The sequence below is a fragment of the Megalopta genalis genome, chromosome 10, assembly GCF_051020955.1.
Source record: "Megalopta genalis isolate 19385.01 chromosome 10, iyMegGena1_principal, whole genome shotgun sequence".
Classification (NCBI taxonomy): Eukaryota; Metazoa; Arthropoda; class Insecta; order Hymenoptera; family Halictidae; genus Megalopta; species Megalopta genalis.
In genome coordinates, this window is record NC_135022.1 from 17,643,125 (window position 1) to 17,664,223 (window position 21,099).

The following is a 21,099-nucleotide window of genomic DNA, read 5'->3' on the forward strand; positions in this document are numbered from 1 at the left end:
TTACTGCCCGGCATTTTTCCGGCGCCGCGGCGCTAAGTGTATACCCGGATAACGCCTCCGATTGATTTAGATGGTTCCAATACGGGCTCGCCTATTCTGCTGGACCTAGACGAGCCGGCCGCTTCCGCGATCCTGTTAATTGCAAAATCCTGGGAACAGAGGTTTCCCGGAGTCATCCGGGGCGTGCAATCGCCGCTCAATGACCTCTTTCGTAACCGGGAGTCGTCGCCGGTGGCGCGGGGCTACCCGGCGCGGCGCGAGAGTCACGGGCCAGACCTTGATTTTCAGGTTCGAGGTGGGATCCCTCGGTGCCCGTGCACGCGCGGATCGTTGACACTCGCATAATGCGCGTTTCGTTCGCGTAATTAACGCGCTGATGTATCGCTACACGCGACTGCGAACGGAAAGTCATTCGTAAGGAGAGCTCGCCGCTTTATGGTTGTTCCGACCGGTCCAACGGCCAACGACTGCTTCCAGGTTCGACTCAAACCGGCGGGGACTATTTCGAACCTCGTTCTGCAAGGCCTAATTGATTCTAGATTTCATTCCGTCTTCCTTGATTGCTCCTAGGATGGGTACAATAGGGGATTGGTTCTAGGATTGCTTCAGTCGTTGCCAAACGTGGTCATGCAAGACTCAATTGTTTTTGGACCGCTAGCCTTCTGGAACGTAATCAAGCAGGCTCTAATTGTTTGTAGATTTAACTAAACTCGGTAGCAACGTGGGACGACTTCCACCTGGTTGAGTTCAAACCAGCGTACACATTTTCGAACCTAATTCTACAAGGTCTAATTGATTCTTGATTTAATTTTACCTACGACCGCTTCTATGAGTACAAAAGAGGAAGTCCATTGCCCTGATCGTCTCCAAACTTGGTCATACAAGATTCAATTGTTTTTAGAACCCTAGTCTTCTGGATTTCAATTAAGCGGGTTCTAACTGTAGATTTAACTGCACTCGGTAGCAACGTGGGACAACTTCTTCCTCGTTGGGCTCAAACCAGCGTACACATTTTCGAACCTAATTCTACAAGGTCTAATTGATTCTTGATTTAATTTTACCTACGACCGCTTCTATGAGTACAAAAGAGGAAGTCCATTGCCCTGATCGTCTCCAAACTTGGTCATACAAGATTCAATTGTTTTTAGAACCCTAGTCTTCTGGATTTCAATTAAGCGGGTTCTAACTGTAGATTTAACTGCACTCGGTAGCAACGTGGGACAACTTCTTCCTCGTTGGGCTCAAACCAGCGTACACATTTTCGAACCTAATTCTACAAGGTCTAATTGATTCTTGATTTAATTTTACCTACGACCGCTTCTATGAGTACAAAAGAGGAAGTCCATTGCCCTGATCGTCTCCAAACTTGGTCATACAAGATTCAATTGTTTTTAGAACCCTAGTCTTCTGGATTTCAATTAAGCGGGTTCTAACTGTAGATTTAACTGCACTCGGTAGCAACGTGGGACAACTTCTTCCTCGTTGGGCTCAAACCAGCGTACACATTTTCGAACCTAATTCTACAAGGTCTAATTGATTCTTGATTTAATTTTACCTACGACCGCTTCTATGAGTACAAAAGAGGAAGTCCATTGCCCTGATCGTCTCCAAACTTGGTCATACAAGATTCAATTGTTTTTAGAACCCTAGTCTTCTGGATTTCAATTAAGCGGGTTCTAATTGTTTGTAGATTTAACTGCACTCGATACGTTCAACATGGATCGATTGTCTTCTGGTTTCGACTCAAACAGGCGTACACATTTTCTAACCTAATTATACAGGATGCAGTCAATTCTAGATTTGATTTCAACTCGTTCGTATCGCTTCTACGAGTACAAAAGTGGAATTCTTTTAGGCTTACTTCGGTCGCCTCCACACTTGGTCATACAAGATTCAATCGTGTCCATTGGCTATGTATATATTTATATTCGATAATCGCTATCGTTATACCTGACTCAGTTATTGCAGTCGCTGACATATTCTAATAAGAACACGATCTAATTATTCTTGTATTCACACGATCTGATTTGCATAGATGGCTTATATAGATTTGCTCGAGCACAGGCCAGATGCATTATTTCCAACTTACTGAGATTACTGGATAAAAATGCTCCTGCATACCAACAGTTTCTTGAAATTTTTATTGCGCGCATAGATCCGCAGTTTGGCAATTACACCTCTGATTCAATCGATTCTATGGTCCGTCGAACGAGATGGGTCAGTAAATTTAATCGAAACGACTGCGTGATATTCGCGTAATCGATGCTGGTGACTGCTGCTGCTGTTGGCTGTTAAATGTCGAGCCGAGGGTCGGTTTATAGCGGTCGGAAAATTTAATGTTTCCCGAATGCGCATTCCACGATCACCGCGAACGTGTCCGTGCCTACCGACTTGGAGACTTCGCTTCTGGCCAGCACAATAATTTCCAGAAATAATCGTACGCAACTTATTTCCCATCAGATCCGAACATATTTTATGGAATCGTTTCCAGACCAAGTCCCACACGACCCGTTAACATCCAAACTTAATCGTACCCAATCGATTACAGATCTAATTACGATGCAATCTGTTCGAGCCCCAACTCGCGTTAACTGTACCGAACTGAAACGTTTCCGGAGCTAATCGCGCCCGACGCAATCATCTCCAAACGCGGCTCAGATTCTCAGATCCCACCCACGCACCGCGGCGAGATAATTGTCCTGGAATCGTGACGCCTAGTCATTACCGTTTAATTCACTCGGCCGCGGCTCTATGCGCGCGAAGCCGAAAGAATCGCGCCGGCACGTAAACAGGTTGTTTCGCATTACACGGTGAATGGTAACAACAAGCGGAAGATGTTTTTCCCAGCGAGCTAGCGAGCCAGTCGGCGAGCCAGGCAGCGAAGCACGCATCGCGCAGGAATGATTTACGATTAAGGGCAGAGCGGTCGTTCGTGTGCGTCGGATAATTAATCGAAATCTGGTTCTGCGGAGAAAATTCCAACCGTTCGGATCGAAGGGGAGCAGGGACCGCGAGCGTGCGCGAGCGTTCGCAAGCGTGTGCAAGCGTGCCCGGAGGCGGCGCACGGTGGGGCGAAGTGACCAAGTTGTCAATATCGAGGAAGCTTTGATAGAAATGAGATAAAGCGATGATATTTTTTTTTTGTTTCCTAATCTTCATCATTTATGTTACGCTTAAAACATTACAAATTGTGATTTATCCATTACCATGTAAGTACAGTTGAATTACGCCAGACATCATTTCCCGTATATTTTGACATGCTGACGTCAGATCCATTTTTGCAAAATTTATCTACCACTTCAGAATTTCGAAAAACAATCGATTCAAGTGAAAAACCTAATAAAATCGTGCTTTTTTCGTTGAAATAATTTGATAGCGCGCTGAATTTTTTTCGAAAATCCTCAAGTCGCAGATAAATTTAGGGATCGGATTTAAAATTAGCGTATCAAAGTCTACGAGAAATGAATAAAAAAATCGGATAAATTGAAGAAAAAATACTAAATAAAAATATTGGATGAATCACAATTCCGTTGGAATATTTCAAGTATAACGTAAATGTTCAAGGTTAAGAAACGTTCACACCACATTTTCTAAATTTTTCCCTTATTCTACAACATTTCGTCTTTAACGTAAAAAAAGGATTATCGAACCGAAAGTTTTTTTGATTTTGTCGCAACCTCGTCGCTTCGCCCGACTGCGCATCGTTGACGAAATCCGTTCGGGACACGCGGAGAACGTCGTGATCGTTACCATCGGGACATCGATTACCCTCGATGATCGCGCGGCCGGTCACGGGGGATCACCGAGGCACACGATCCTGAATAATTCAGTCTTCGTTTGTGAGAAACTCGGACCACGCGCGGAGCTCCTCCGGTCTATTAGCGGGTCCGAGTTAATCTAGCGTGCTCGCACTGACAGGCTCGACGTGCCGTAAAACGGCAGCCTTCTTCGTCGGTCTCCACCTTTTTTTCCGTCGTCCTGAAATGGCTCTGCGGATGCAGAAAACATTCAGCCGGTTGGACACCGTGGAAGAGGGTGAGGGGGAGAGGGGGATAGGGGGTGACCGACCAAGGGAATCAAGTGTGCAGAGACACACACACGGCGAGAATTACGTAAAGAATGCGAGCAGAGGGCGGAAAGCGCGGTCACGAACGGAGAGACGATCCGGAGGTCGGGGGAAAGAGCACGTGAAACAGAAACAAAGACGATGAAACGGACGGACGAGTGAAGAGGGTGGGATCGGGGTGGGAGGAAGGGGAGAGCAAAGAGGGCGAAGCAGATTGAGGTTGATAGGAAAGAAAATCGCACTCGCACGGCGTCGTTAGCTTGTTAAGTTGCACGCAACACCTTCGGCTCAAATACCGGATACACCGGGCTCTTCTTCCCCCTTCGTGCAACCGTGCCCCTCCCCCTTGGTCTCGCTCCGCGATCCCTCTCCTCCTCACGGATCTCCTCGATCCTCTTCCTCTACGACAGCATAGACAACGATTTCCTTGGCTTATTGAGAATAGAGACACTTAAAGTCGGAAACATCGACCGACCATTTTACTGACAGGATGTTTGACATGGCCTTTGCACCAGGGTCTGCAATTGGTGCCGGAGGCCTTTGCCGGATGCAACTATGATTGTCGTCGATTCGTCAAAATTCACCGCTGGTTTGCTGGTTTCTCTCCAAGCATTTCATGCGTTACCGTATACCGATGAAGGTTTAGCCTCCGATGTTCAGGTGCGTCCAGTAATATGATTCTGTGTAATCAATCCTCGTAATTGACCTGTGTAATTAACCCCAGGGCTGTACATCTCATTCCAGAAGTTGCAAGCATTTAATTTCACGATGTATTTAATTGATACATAATCTAGTTTTCTGAGGAAAATATTCTTAGCACATTTATTTATTTATTTATTTATTTACGGGACAAATATAATACGGGAGATAATACCGTATTTACGGTATTAAGAATAATCTTTTCGGAGAACATACGAAAAGGTTGCAAATTAACAGTAGCAGTCAAGAAGACGGTGCACCCGACGAACAAAACACGCTTTATTTTATCAGATATTATCACCGTATAATGTGACATGATTGTCTTGTTTGAAAATAGTTTGGCGCCTAATGAATGTTCGAGACGCGATAAAATAAGCTCGGCTGACTCGGAACGCGAATAAAATATCAGATAAAGTATGGCTTGTTTGAAGAGGACAAAGCTTAAAGGTGATCATAATGATGGTCATCAAACGCACATTGATTCGCAAAGGGTTAAACATACTCCAGGTACACAGACACGTCGTCGACGAAGTCGTTTTCACCTGTAAAACACGGTGCACGATCCACGAGGAGTATTTTTTTCGTCCCGTTCCCTCGGCTGGACAGAAAGCTCGTTGCTTTGGGCCAGGACCGCCTGCTTTTCCTCGGGACCGAGGCTGTTCAAGGAACTCTCGGTTCCGGTGACTCCGGGCTATCCGATGCTGAAGTTTCTTTGCAGCTACCACCGGCGGCGTGGTAGCTTCTTCATCGTCTTCTGGGCTCTCGGTTCTCGTTTCTTCGGCGAGGTCGGCTCGCCGAGACGGTTTTTCCCGGACGACGAGAGCGTTGCTTTAAGAGCTGTCCTCGCGGAGCCACGAGAGCGTGCTCCTGCTCGAGCGCTTTTTCTCGATATCGGCGAGCGAATGGCATTAGCCCGGAGACAAGCAGCTCGAGAAAGAAAAGTTCGGTGAACGGGTAGTACCGAGGGGGGCGGCGGCGGAGAGAGCCTCCTCTCCGTGAGACCGAGAGGAAGGAGAGGCAACCTGGGCAAGGTAGAAACACGGCCCGCTGAATTATTCCTTTACATTGGATATCGACGGTCGTTCGAGCTACCCGCGAGCAAGCAGGCGAACGAGCCGAGCCGAGCCGAGCGAGCCGGCGAACGAGCACTCTCTTCGGTCGGATCGTTGCTTACAGCGAAAGAAATGCAAGTCAGGGAATTGCATTATGCACGTATCGTCGCTGGGCCGGATTGATTCGTTTCTTCGTGTTATTAAGAAGTTCCTGCCCCTTTGAAATATGCACCGCTAGCCGGTTGCATTATTCACCCCCGGCCGAGAAAGTGTCTTTGTTGCACTCGGCCGTACGGTTTCGCGTGTTTTGCAGCGAACGGATCGGTCCTCTCTTCTTGCCGGTCGATACCCGAACCCAATCCTCGCGCTTGTTACCGCCCGGCATCTTCTTAAACGAACAAATTCTTTGAAGCGCTGCTTCTATACAAGGTGTCGCTTCAGACATACGTACGGAGTTTCTGCAAATATGTCTCTCTCTGGGATCTACAATGTACTGCACAGAATTTTGCCGAGGAATTTGTGCCATTTCTGTCTCTATATTTCATATTTCAATCTTTCATTCTGTGGAGAAAAAGCGAAACTTATTTTCTCTCTGATATAACTTTATACCACGGGTATGCGTATCCAGTAAATGATTACAAAAGAAAATGTTTATAACTTGGCTATGAACTTCTTGCAATGAACGACAGGAACTTCTCCGCCTAGAACGGCTTCAAAACATAAAACGTCGCCGTCGTATGGCGTTACAAAAAAAAATTTCTCATGGTATGATTTATGGCGAGTGTATATTTAAAAATCGATGTACAGTAATGTCTCCCTAACTGACGCTTAGATGGTGCAGAAAAATGGACAATTTGGGAACAGGAGATACGATTGTTCCGGCTTTGCACCATGTTTTTATAATCGTTGACAATCGGTAACTATAAAAACGAGTCGCAAGGCTCCTCTTCCAAAATTGTCCATTTTTGTGGACAATCTGAGCGTCAATTAGGGCGTCAATTATCTCGTACGGTATCCCCATTTATTCGCGGGAAAAACTCTTCAGTACAAGAGAAGATAGTACCTAGAGAAAAATAAAATAACAGTTGTACAATTTGTAAAAGAAATTATACGAATTCATTAAACAGCTAGAAATGCTCAACAATGAGCAGAACAAACATATGAGAAATCTGACGCTGTGATCGAATCTCGAAAGTGTTTCGTACTTCGAAAATGTCTGGATTCTCCAAAATTTCGGGGCGCCACGCAACAATTTTTATACTTTTATACTGATAATCTCGAATCACGACTTCTCCTCGAGATAAATTTCCGAACCGGCCCGAATCATTTCTCGATTCCCACAGCGGATCGATGTTTCCGATGCATCGCTGCATCGATTCCCATAACGGAATCAAAGTCCAGATCATTCGAGCGCGGGGTCCAGTGAAGCGACAGCGTCGGCGTCGCGCGGGCGTGCAGCTGCGGTTAATTAAAAAATCCTTGCGAGCGTGGCGACCGGTGACAGGGCAAGGGTGGACGACGCAGCGTTGTCCTCGTGCATTAGCCTTAAGTGGGGTCGTTTAATTACCGTTGCGGCTTATGCGGCTGGTAAACCGGCCTTAAGGTTGATAGCGCAGTAGAAGAGAGGAGTCGTCCTGTTCTGTGGGGGTCGGGCAGCGGCTCGGCACGGGCTTTCCGCGGCGAAACAACGCGGCGAGGACAACGTTCTCCGTGGAGCAGGACGAAAACTCGAGGGCATATAAGACAGAGAGGAGCACGTTTCTTGTCATAGCCCGTTGGAAGGAAGGTGGACGGGGCGCTAACCGACCCCACCACGCCTCCGATGCCTCGGAGCCAAGCAACCGGGCAACCGAGGCAACCGACGCGACGCCGAGCAACGCTGAGCCGAGCCGAGCGGATCGGATCGGTGTGGAGCGGAGCAGAGAGCAGAGCGCGCGGGGAGGCATGCGAGAGCACGAGAGGAAAGGACGATGGAATACCTGACTGCTCGCGGGGCCCGGTGTTCCTCCTCTGTCGAACCCGCTTCTTCTCGAGCTCTCCTCGGTGGATGCTACCGGGCAGCCACCGCGCGAGGGGATCGGCTCGATCGGTATTCGACGTTCTAGCTCGATGACATATATGGCGTAAAGGGGAAGCGGGAGAGATTCGAGGACCGATAAGTTAATAGATAAAGGATCGGGTTCGGCGGCGCGAGGATCTCCGGGACAAGCGGCGGCGACTGCGGGCTCGACTCGTTTTCGGTGGAGCGCCGGGAATGCGGGGCGCAGATAGTTTCCGTGGCTCGGACGCTTTCTTAATCGCTAATTGAAAATTCTTTGTGGCCCGAGATAGCGGGGCGGACGGCGTCTAAAATATACGGCGCATAAGTAGCGGTAATGAGTTGTAATTTTTGCCGCGGCCCGGCCTGCGACGCTTTGTGTCCCCGGAGCGGGGAGAGGCCGGTGGAATGCGGCCGCATTTGCCCGGGCCTGAAAACGTTATCTGTAATAATTGTAACAGTTTAATCGCGCTACCGGATTTACTGTAATGCGCGCCGGCTATCGCCGCGAGGACCGTGCACCCTCCCGCGTCGTCTCGCCGCGCGCCACGTTTTCCTCTCCATATCGTCGCCTCGCGTCTCATCTCGTTTCTAACGCGCGACTCGAACGTTTCTCCCTAGACCCAGTTCCCGATCGGCCCCGTTTTGTCCCTTTTTCTCTTCTGTGACCGAACACGCACCGGTCAGAAAATTGCTCGGCTCGGCCGTGACCGTTTGCTCTCCTGCTCGCTTTACTCACTCGCTTTACTCACTCGCTTTACTCGATCGCTCGCTCGCTCGCCGGCGCGCGCCCGCTCTTGTCCTCACGGGCCGTGAACTCGCACGAGAATTACGGCCGTGGAATGCCCGGCCACGACGCTGGCCCGATAAATTCTGCCCGCGTAAACGCGTGTATTAATCATTGACCCGAGTTCTACTTATCTCGATCAACGTATAACTTAATTCGCGCTTTTCGCGGGAACTTTGAATTATGCAGCCGGAACCGGCAGCGCGACGTCGACGAAGCGTTTAGCGCGCCACAAACCGGTAGACCTTTCGCATGTTAATAATATTGCGCTTCTTTGTACGCTCCTGCTGCGTCCCGTTCCGCTTAAACGAGAATACCGTGTTCGCTTGCCCGGTGTGCTGGCAAAAGCTGTAATCTTCTAACTGCGCGTGAAATGTTGGTGACTTTCAGCTGATTACCGGCGGTCCGGCTTGTCTCGCCGCGCTTCGGGAATGTATGTTTACGTAAATGTGTTGATACACAGTTTTTAAGTTAATCGTTTTTGCGGGGGAACGCTAAGCCGCGGCGATTACCGCGAAAGTGTAGGCATTTAAATTTCACTTCGGATAATGCTGAGTTTTCGTTCATCTGCAGCGTGAGTCATATAATCTGCACGCCCCGAATATCTTTTAAACGATACATTTCATTAAGTACATTCTTAAATACAACAGTTGTAAAGTGTACAAACATTAGTATTTTACAATTTCTCATTATGTGCATATGTTTCATAGTTATTTGATGCGTGCAAATTACACGACTTACTATAATAATTGAATTCAAGTGGATTACGACTAATTCGGTTGACAGAGACTTTCTGACCGCCTGAACGCAGGAGAATAAATTGGTACAGCAGGTACATCTTGCTTATCCTTTCAATCACGTTGCACAAAAACCTCAAAGTTGCCGCTGCTTCTTTCGGCAACCAATTTTGCACGGCAGGTGCAGTGAAATAAGCGACTTAGATCAGACTATACTTACGACGTCCTCGACCCGTTCGTACACTTCAGAAAGTAGTCATTGTGATGAAACACAAGGCACACACCGAAACCCAAGAGTCACAAACCCGGCGGGTACGGCTTGTCCTTTTCGTTACTTTTCAATCGTTAAGATCGCCACTTCCGACAGCTAATTTCCAGGCACGCATAACACGCGCAGTGGAATAAGCAGCTTAAATCAGACGCCGCGTAAACCTAGAATTAACGATCGGCATTCGAAGTGAAGCAGAGCCGCGGATAATTGGTTCCAGAAGTATTGAAACATCGGGAAGAGCGTGGGCACGCTTCTTCAAAGGTCGCCTAATAGGGTCGTCAAACATTACGACGCGCGTACCGCAGATGTCCCGATAAAGCTTATCAGATATTCGCACCGAATAATCGCGCGGCTGAAATTTCGTGAATTTTTTTGCCCGGCGCCGTTAACGATCGGCTGAAAACGAGCCGGAACGATCTGAGAATTTATATCGTCCGCAGCTGCCCCGTTTTCTTCGGGCGGAGGGCAGATGTTCCTGCGGCTGGGCTCGGACTTTGTCGCGTGTCTATGTTTTTGTAGCGAGCTTTCGGTCTTGTTCCGTGGAACCGGCGGCGAGGGAGGCGTTGGGGGGGGGGGCGCTTGCATACCGCCGCACCGCCGAATCGTTCCTTTGTTCCCCGGGTGTATCGAGCTCGTAGCTATCTCTCGAGCGTACAAGGATTACGATTGAGTTATCCTTGCGTAAAAGTATCGGCCGAGTCGCAGCACGGAGCCAGGCTATAAAGATTCCTCGCTTAATTACGCATAAATAATCGGCGTCGCTAATAAAATGTTTCGCCGGGTTCTACCCACCGGATGATTCCGACTGATTAATTTAAGCCACCGCGATGCGTCCCGTGCGTCCCATTACGGTTCTCCCTGGCTGATAAGCGTTGCTTAACGATCGGACGCGTGTATACCCACGAAAAAATCCCAGAAACCCTGTTCCTCTCCGTTGGCCGGCTTTAACCAGCTACGAGGCGTGTCAACGGGGTCTATGGTATTATTATGAGCGAAGTCTCGTCTGGCCCTGGCCGGGGTCCCCGTGAATAAGAGAGAAAGAGAAAGCCGGGGAATGGCCCCGGCACGCCCCGCGACTCGTTCCGCCGGAGTTTGCGCTCGCGAGCTGTTGATTAAAGTCACCACCGGGTACCCTGCGACTCGTATTTTCGACCTTCCGAACCCGAGAGGTCTGCAGGGGCTGCGACCGATTCAATATTCCTTGAAACTGCTTTGTAATCGATCCCACAAAGCCGTCTCTCCGCTCTTCCGGTCCTGTCAACCTCGCGGCCGATCCACCTCCGCCGGCGCACAATGTCTGCACGCCCCTCTCCTTGATCCATCGAATGATCGTACATTTATCTCGGTTCGTTAAAAGTCGATTTAGACGCCACGGCCGGCAGTAAACGAGTCGCTTTTATGAAATCCTCGAGACCGTATTCGCTACGTCGTTAATTCCAATCCCCGACATTCTTTTCCACCGTCGATCCTTTTCGATGAACTTCCAACTGAGCCTCTACAAACACGGGGCTTCGAAAGAAATTCTACGATCTTGGCGAAATAATTTTTTCTACGAGTCTATGCGCGGTACTTTGAGAAAACTCTTCGCGGAACTTCTCATGCTGCGGCTAATACTGATCAAACACGGAGTAAGAGAAGTCTTTTTACGGAACCCGTTCGTGGTTTGCAATCTCTAGACTGCAGATCTTCGTGCGAAATTTTTCATAAGGTGTACTATACAGGAACAAGAGAAAAATTATGTTCCTTGTTTGATGCTTCTAACGAGTTATTAATAATATATAGATGTTCCTACATTCTCTTAATTTTTGTGCTGACTTAAATTTTGCCAACCTATTTTTATCATAAATACATAAAATTTGCTGTTTAGCAATTCTTAAATTGATTACAGTCTAAGTCGCTGCACCGTTCTTTTATTTAATCGGATTGGTTTCGTCATTGATATTTTGATGACTAGCAATCAACAATTACTATATAAATTTTGAAGTAGTGTCGAAACGTATCATTATGCATTTAAGTATTAACACTAAATCTATCGTTCCGGCCAGAATGGCCCGTTTCAAATCTCTTGTTTCGGAGTTATTGACGTTATAAAGACTCTTTTATAAAAAATGAATTAAATAAATGTCTCAAGCCGTAGATACATCACAATAAAAATGGTAGAAGAGCTAAATAAATAGTCTTTTATCACACATCATCTTTTACACGCATCAACATTCTCGATGCTAATGATCGCGACGAAATTGTTTATAGGTACGATCCTCGACGTAATCTGCGCAGCCTGGACAAATATTCTCATCGAAAATCCTTCTTCCAGCCCAATCTTTCCAAGATTCAGGAAATCAGTGAAAATCTCTGAAAATCAGCGAACGTTGTATTTCACCGAGAGTACACTGTGTTGTTAACAATTCTGCGAACGTAATAAAAAAGTCGCCGGCATTCCGACGCGTTCGGCAAGGTTCTCCGTCTTCTTTTCGCGGAGCCAGTTGCATGGCTCGTAATTAATACCGGCTGTACGATCGTTGCGTCGTAGCCGGATTAACGTCGGCGGTTTCTACTCGGCGGCCATTCGAGGGTTCCCTTTACAAAGGGACCAAATGATTTCTGCGAGTTATTATGATGTTACTTGTACACCGGTGCACCGGTGCAGCGGTGCAGCGGTGCAACGTTCTCCGTGCACATGCACGGGGGGGTGTACCGCGGTTCTGGCGGAGTGTGCGGGCGCGCGCGCGCGGGCCCCGCTCGCATAATCAGCAAGCCGCGCAGCGACTACACGACGGCAAGGCGGCCGGTGCAAGGATAGTGCACGTGTGAAATATGCATTCGCTCCGCGAGACAATGCGAGCCGGACACTAAATTCTCAATCGCGATAACTAAACTACGCGGCAACAGTCGCGTACACACGCAATCGTGCACGGGAATATAAAGTTCACGTGCCGATGTCGCTTGTAATTGAAGATACGCCGATTTCGAGCCAGAGCCTCACCTGGCCGATTCTCTGCCTGGACTATCGGCTCCTCGACGATAGGAAACACGAGGTTCTTTGACGAGAACAGTCGTTCCTTTTATTGCGGATGATTGATCACTTATGTCGCTGTGTTCAAGCCGCGGAACTTTATTCGAATGCTATTTGTTCGGAGTATCTGATGGAACAAGCGTTGCCTCGATATGAATGTAAACTTTATAAGTTCTTTAGAAATTATGGCATTGGGGTAGCGAATCATCTGTTTGATCAGTTATTGCTGAAACGTACACAGCAGAGATTTTAATCGATACTTAACCCCTCTTTATACCGTATAATTTTCTTCGTAGTTACAACGATTAGAACACTTTCGATTTGTAATAACGGAATTTATAATTGTTTACTGACCAGGTTATATTGGATACTCAACCCTTAACCCTTTTTCATGTCAATGTGACACTGTTTGTAAGTTTCAGGGTATATCATTCTGCTATTTTTGGGGAATTGATCCGAGGCTTCATGACTTTTATTTTTTTTGTTTTAACATAAAGTATACGTATATATTATTATCAATGAAGAAACATGTAACTTACAGGTGTAAGTATTTGTTGCGAACATAATCTCGTTTCATTCTATGTAAAAAATGTGAAGCGAACATTGTGTAAATGTTTTCCTTTATTCCGAATAAATATTTAGCAGAATGCCTCTTATTATATTGATTTTTTACGATCGTATCAATTAAATTAGAAAAACGAGGATTATATATATAATCCTCGTTTTTCTAATTTAATAGCTCTTGATGACAGGAGAAGAGAACTTTATTCCGTCTTAAAAGAATGGAATAACGTTCGTACTTAACAGATTATTGCTGGAAGTCACCGTCACGAGTCAGAGTTGTAAAATACAAGAAACTCGGTGATAGAAAACTATAGTCCCGCTGCGGTAGGCGTGGCCTCTTAGCTCTCGATTTCGACGGAGCCCCCAGAGCGATCTGTATCCACTGAAACGTGACATAGTACGGTGCCCTAGCTAATTCCCGACAATCGTCTAAAGAAGGTCGCAAATAACCGACCGAACGGTAAAAGTGAATCTGATCGACGTATGCAAATATCGCTCCAATTATGACAAGCTCGGCTAAAGAACTCGGCCGCGTCGTTTATGCCGGCAGCCCGCCACTTAATCGTTGCGGAACTTAAAAGATCGGCGTGGCCGATAGAGGAATGGCAATTTTCCAATCGGCGGATTACAAAAATCGCAAGATTGAACCAATTTTCTACTTACGGAGCGTCTTAAGCGATCTCGGCAGTCACGAGCGCTCGGCCGCGGAATCTGCTCGGCCTGCCCGCTCGCGGAGCTGCGCGGAGCAGAGCGGAGCGGAGCAGAGCAGAGCAGAGCGTTTCTCTCGGGGCCGTGTAGCGACCCGGTTACAAAAGGCCGCACGAATCCTCCATTTGCTACGGCGAAAAGGGGCAAAACCTATCTCGCGGATGCATCGATGCACAGCGATTTCGACTAACGATGCCTTCCGCTCATTGGTCTTAATCTGAGCCACGAATCACAATCGGCCTCTTCCTAACATGGGCCTCGGCCACGACGACTCACGGCCAACCCTGGCCAAGAGAAGCGCAGAAGTCGCGTGTGCCGTTTGCCGGCGGATAGTGCAAACAGAAATTCCGTTATACTGCATAAAGCATCGGGGCCCACTAGCCGCTGCTAGACGGCGAAGAAGGTTGGCAGGCATGCGAGAGCTGCATTCTCTGGCGCTGCTTAACTACTGCGCGAACGAGTTACCGAGCTGCTAAACGAACCAGCGAGCCGCCGAAAGAAATATTCGAACAATAAACGGCTACTCGACCCCCTTACCGTCCCCCTCCTCCACTTCTCCCCATCGCTTCTCTCTCGTCCAGCGCCGACCCACTTGCCCCCCTCTCTCTCTCTCAATATTTTATCGCCACTAATTCATTGTTTTCCGCGCCGCGATCTTTTAACTTTATGCTCCACTATTATAGATTGTTCGCCGTCGTCGCGAGGAAGCCGAGTCTCCAGATATCGCCTTGCCGCGCGGCTCGTTGTGTCTCGTTTCCTCGCGTTTGTTAGCTTTTTCCTCTCCGGTAGTTTCTAATGTACTGGTTGCTAGTTTTACGACCGGCTTTCTTCGATTTTCCCGTTCGTCGGTGCTACCCTTTTTCTTAAACCTGCCGCAGAAACTGCGCGTTCTCCGGTTTCGTCGGTGCATGGATTTTAGCGCGACTCCGACTTGCTGCCGCCGGTGGTCGCTGTTAAGCGAAACGAGTAACTGGACTACCACAACTACCAGCCGTGCGTACTAAATCCTTCACTTCCTTGAGATCAACGCTGATCCTCTATTGGATCGGATGTAATCGGCTCGCGACTTACATTGCAAGAACATTGCAATTTGCACCGAGTATTATTTCCTGTGGCATTTACGTAGCAGGTTACGTGACCGAGTAAAAATCGACTTAGCCAAATGCGCTGCAATGTACAGTAACGTCTCCCTAACCGACGCTCGGATTGTGCCCAAAAATAGACAATTTGGGAAGAGGAGATACGATTATTACATAGCCTTGTAGCTCGTTTTTTGTAGTTCTTGAAAATTCGTAACTATAAAAACGGAACGGCAAGGCTCGAATAATCGTATCCATCTCCAAAAATTGTCCATTTTTGTGGACAAACTGAGCGTCGATTAGAGAGACATTACTGAAAATACACATTTTTGAACCTACATAGAAAATTGCTGCCACCTACATTGCGCATGATCAACTGTGATTCGACTGGTATTTCGTATCTCGGGGTCCAGGATTTTCCTCGCTTTGGTAAACATTGGCGGCCAATAACTGTGCCAGAAAAACGGATCAAATAAACCGGTATAACAAGCCGGTGCGAGGCAGTTAGCTTATCTGGTTCGCAACAGTGATCATTCGTATGATCAATAACACGCTCGATCGTTCGGGAACGTATCCGTGAAATCTGCGACTAGAGAAGGACGCTATATATGAGAGAAAAAGGCTAGCAAAATGTAAAGAACTGATAACTCTGAATGAGCGAACACCGACTATCGGGTCACTGGGTACGTATTCCCGCTTTATCTGCCGTTTCGCATTTTTTTCCCCGCGAACGTATCATTCGTTCGATCGCCGGCTTCGACCGCAGGAGTAATTTTCAAAGTGCACGCCGAGCGAGAAAAACAAAGCCAGTTAAGCAAATGCTAGCCAAGATCACGAAGTCATTCGTCATCGAGTAGCACGGCCAGGCTTCTCTCGGAAAGTCGCCGGCATTCTCGTGCCGGCCACTGCTCCGCGTCCTTAGCTATGATCTGAATATTCAACGAAATGTCAATCGCACCCTTTCGCCTCTGCTCCACCCTCTCCCGGTGTGCTCTTAATCATGTTTCTCGTTCGCGGCGATTTTTCCACGGTATATCGGCCTATATCGCTCTCGGCTAGCCTCCGAGCCGCTCGATTTAAATCCCGGTCGTCGTGGGCTGCCCCGATTCGTAAGCATGATCGATCGCTGCTTCTAGAAAACACTGCGACTGTCAAAATTATAAGATTTTCTTAATCGGTAAATATTCTACTTGTCAATGGCTTTCTAATCTGTGATAGAATTACATTGACTGCGAGTTACAGTGTGTTACGACTGGCACGAGTTTCTTTATGAATTCAATATGATTTCTTAGTTGCATGCGACTTGGACGACTCTGTGCTTAGCATTCGATTTACTGTACCGATCAGATCGATCGATCATTATATTATATAATTATGAGCACTCTGTCATGAGAAATGATCATAGAAATGTCTGAATTCAAGTGTACATTACGTTTGGTTCTCCGGAAATTAACTTCGTTTTTCAAGATATCTCGTTATGTAAGGCTGTTGTAAAAGCACTTGATTCAATACTTTGCCGATAAAAAACGGGATTTCTACGAGCATAAGATTTCAAAGCTGCCAGGAAAATGTTTAGAACAACACTTTGGAAACGTCGTCGAACAACACATTGTTAAATAATATTTATTCTAAAGATTAAAAAGTCGTCTTTCATTTTGCTCGTGAAAGAACGAGATCGCTTTCCGATCGAATCAATAATAGAAACGGCGAGAAGTCCAAATGAATTTAATCACGACGCTCAGAAAATAACACGTTTTTAGCAGTCGGCAGGTGTAACGTTAATCAGCTGGAAACAACTTTCGTAAGTAATTTCTGGTCGAGCAGGTTCCCTCTCCCGAAAAAATTAACATCCGGCGTTTATCGTTTTCCACAATAATCAGTCATCGATCCCCGATTGTTTTACGACCCTGGTAGGTGGCGATACCGCGAATAATCCACGGTAAATTGCCCGGACGAAGGGAGGAGGACGCGCGGCTCGACCGCGATACGTTGTTACTCAGTTGTTAATTACGAAAGTGGCAGAACAGGATCAGACGGCAGAAAGAATAGCCGGGCGAGTCGTTGCTCGCGCGACGATCGGATACACCCGGGGCCCGATCGGGTCCGATCCGGCCCGATCCGGCCCGAGGACCGACACAATTTTCCCGGTGACGCCTAGCCGCGCTCCTTAAACGCTTAATAATGCCGCCGATAAGATAAGTAATTGAATCGGGCCGAATAGATTCAGAGATCCGAAGCGGCTGCAGATACACCGTGCAACGCGTACACGCTCGATCACTCGGGCACGAATTTATCTGACGAAATTTGCAATTCATATTTTCATAGTTACCCGACGGAGAGAACACCGGCTTTCTACACACAGCCGTACTCGCGTTCTACGAGAAAGCCAGCTCTCGGCATTGTGCGCGAGGAGGGCAGACTCTCTCGAATGATACTTTCGTCATCCGCCGCGCGCACTTTGCATAATTATCGGTCTCCGACCAGTCGCTAATATCGAATCTATAAAAAGTATATCGTAAAGGTAATTTTATTGAACTGCTAACAAGCGCGGCCCGGTGCTTATAAAACTTGTATTAACCGTAACAGTTAATTTTCGTAGTTTATGTATGCGAATCGTTAAATTCAATTTTATTGAAGTCCGCGGGACTTGTGCGAAGATTTTTGCGGCGCCCTTTTTGGTCTGTTTGCGCCCGTAGAATTGCCCCGTTTTGCTCGGTCGTCGGGTCCCATTCCGCGTTTATGCACCGGAGATGCTGCATTCACGTAAGCTCGACGTGATTGAATTTTAGAAAATTGATCGTTTACGGGACAGATTTTATACCGAAATTCTATACATTAAATGCAATTTCCACTTAACCAGTTAGCTGTTGCGCGCACTCTTTGAACAGCGTGTACCTAAAGTGCATCGCGAAGGAAATAACAATTATTTTTCACTTTATACACAGTTTTCTCTCATGAGAATTATATGTTTGTTTTATTTGTTCGTTTTACTTCGTTCGGACCACCGAGCATTAAAAAAACATTTTAAAATTTACGAGAATATTTTAGTTTTCACTGTAATTGCAATTTATAAAACAGCAAATTGTAACTACTGTTTACGCGTGGCGAGTCAAGAACAGCTGCCTGGTTAAAACAGACTTTTTTTACTGGAACATTTCGTAAGAGAATCGTACCCTCATCCGATTATACCACAGCTCATTTGTATTCTTGTCAAGAGACACACTCGTCATCAAATTCCCCGGAAATCTAAGCTTCTCGGGAAGAAAAAACTGTCACCCCTCGCGCTTTCGATTTACTTTCGTAGGACCCTCTCCCGCGAGGCGCCACGCACTCGAACCCGTGATAAACACACTCGAAGCGATCGCGACATCACACCCCTGTTTGCCGAGCCAATATTTTGACTCGAGTGTTAAAGCATCCGAGTCGGCGTGAGTCGGTCTCTCGGCTGTTTGAACAGGCGAGTTACACAACGGGCCAGCGGGAACGCGTGCGTTCTATCTCGCGGTCCAATCTTCGCGGGTGAAAAAGTTCACGCGGCAAATCGAACGAACGCGCGTTCTGCTGTCCTTTCGAGCGAATAGATCTCGCACGCATCGATGCGACTCATTGATTGGTGGATGATTGCTCCGCGGCACCGGGAGCGGCTACGCTTAGGAAACCGCGCGATTACAATTATTACTGGAAATGACGGCTGTACAATGCGAACTCCGAATGCCATTAAGCAAACCACAAAACGCGTTCTCCGCGTTGCTGGGTGGGTCTCTCTCTCTCTCTCTCTCTCTCTCTCTCTCTCTCTCTTTCTCCGTGTATGTCGGTCCCACTTTATGGTTCTTCCATAATTCGCGTAATCGTGATTGTGTGCCCGGCCCGTGACACATATTTGCGTTATTCATAATATCGCCGTGGCCGCAACACCACTCTCGCCTACTATCTCTCGCGCATCGATGCAATTCTACCGCGCAATCATGGACACACCGTTCGCCGTCCTCGCGAATTCTCGACGCCGCTGAAATCGCTGGCATTTCGAACCGATACCCATTGCGAATCCCTTTCCCGATCGTCCCCGTTCCCGGCGCAACTCGAACGCCGCACCAGAACTACGGATCAAGACGATCCCGGACGATCGACGACGTAACTTCACGTTGCCTACGCTAATTCAATTATGACGACTGGCCGCAGCACTGTCGAAGTTTCCGCACTGTGTAAACACCACCGAGCCCGGCGATTGGGTAATGTGTGTGCACGTCAAATTTGCAGAGCCTGCTTCGCCTGGCCTAGTTACCGAATTCGACCGTTTCCAAAGATAGTTGTCTTTGCGGCCCTCTGAACGATGGCCAACTGATCTGTTTGTCTTAACACGGGGTTTTACAAACAATCGAAGATTCGACAAGTTTTTTGATCATCCAGAAGATGCGTCATCCGACCGAGGATTCTATTTTGTCCATAACGTTGTTCTTTGTATAGTGTGGAATCGGTTACCAAGTTTATAAATAACTTTATATTTATCGAATAGGACATATGAAATTTTCCCATGCTTTTGTTTATTTTAGAATGAAACTATCCAGTATGTCTTATTCGATAAATATAAATAAGAATATAAAGATAATTGGTTCCACTGTCCTACGGCATTTTGAACGTAAAGGACAAACTAGTTTACGAACCGAATCGTTTCTTTATCTTGGTTGTCTCGATGCATGGATTCGCACAAGGGTAGTCGTAAAACTTGCTCTTTGTCTAAGGAACGTCATTTAATCAAGACACGTGTCGCATCAGGAACGTTATCAACGCGATAATTACACACAGTTCGAAAATCGCTCTTAAAAGAATGATAGTAACGAAAGATTCAGCAACGATCAATTCGTCTTTCCGTCGCACTCCTTCCGTTACTCCTCCACAATTAAACCAGTAATTTGTTAGAAGACGAATCGCGTCTATCGCAAGTCTGTCCCCGCTCGAAAACTTCGACAATGGCAACAAGAATCTGAAACCTCATTTCAATCGAACTATAAAGGTTTACGATTGCCAGACTTTGCATAGCCGCCTGATACAGTTTGTTTCGCGAATGGAACCGTATGTACATACTTCCGAATCGATAAACGGTGGGAAAATGACGGCGGATTGAAATTCGCAGGCGGCAACATCCGTTTGCCGTTGCCTCTCGCAAATAACGTTGTTGCAGCAACGGGAACGATCAAAGTCAGCGAACCCGCGCGAGGACTCCGCTCGGCGACGCGACGGTCTTCCACCAAACTATCTGATTTCTATTACAATGAGCCCAGGCATTACTTATTCCGTCGATGTAACGGTAACGAAACGTGATGACAATGTAAACAGACGTGACTCGATTAGCATAAGGTATTGTCTCGCGTCGAGATTCCACGTGAAAGGCAGCCGGCGAGGCGACACAGAAGTTTGCATACTTTCGTAGCCACGGCTCTCCGCGAGCGGATTTTCGGCGTACGCTTCCACTCCGCGACGAATTTCACGGGTTCTACGTTGCGCGGAGAGTTTTCTGCGTTTCCGAAAAGCGTTATACGCTTCAAGCACATTAACTGCAATTAATCTCTTACTCGAAGATTTTTCACTCGATCATTTTCGACTGAGCTGCTGCAGAGTTTTCTGCGTTTCCGAAAAACTCATATTATATGCTTTGAGCATTAACTGCAATTAATCTCTTGCTCGAAGATTTTTCTTTCGATCATTTTCGACTGAGCTGCTGCAGTGTTTTCTGCGTTTCCGAAAAACTCATATTATATGCTTTGAGCATTAACTGCAATTAATCTCTTGCTCGAAGATTTTTCTTTCGATCATTTTCGACTGAGCTGCTTTACTTTTTATCGATTTATTAGATATTCCGAAGATTTTATATTGAGACGAAAGAGTTATACAGTAAATTCCCGTATAACACGAATTCCTACAATGCGCCAAAAAGTTTTCATATAACACTATTTCTGTACAACGTGAAGCGAACAGCTAATTACACTGGGAAAAAGACGTTAGAATGTAACTTTGGATGATTTTGACAGTGCTCAACGATTAATGCTACAAAAGAAACGACTAAATCTTTTCGGTTTCGTTTAACTAA

At 46.9% G+C, this 21,099-nt stretch overlaps 1 protein-coding gene across 2 annotated transcripts in view; it reads left to right on the top strand.

Moving 5' to 3' along the window:
- Nucleotides 1-21,099, top strand: part of Su(var)3-3 (lysine-specific histone demethylase Su(var)3-3) — a 181,471-nt gene that overhangs the window by 58,058 nt on the left and 102,314 nt on the right. The window lies entirely within an intron of this gene.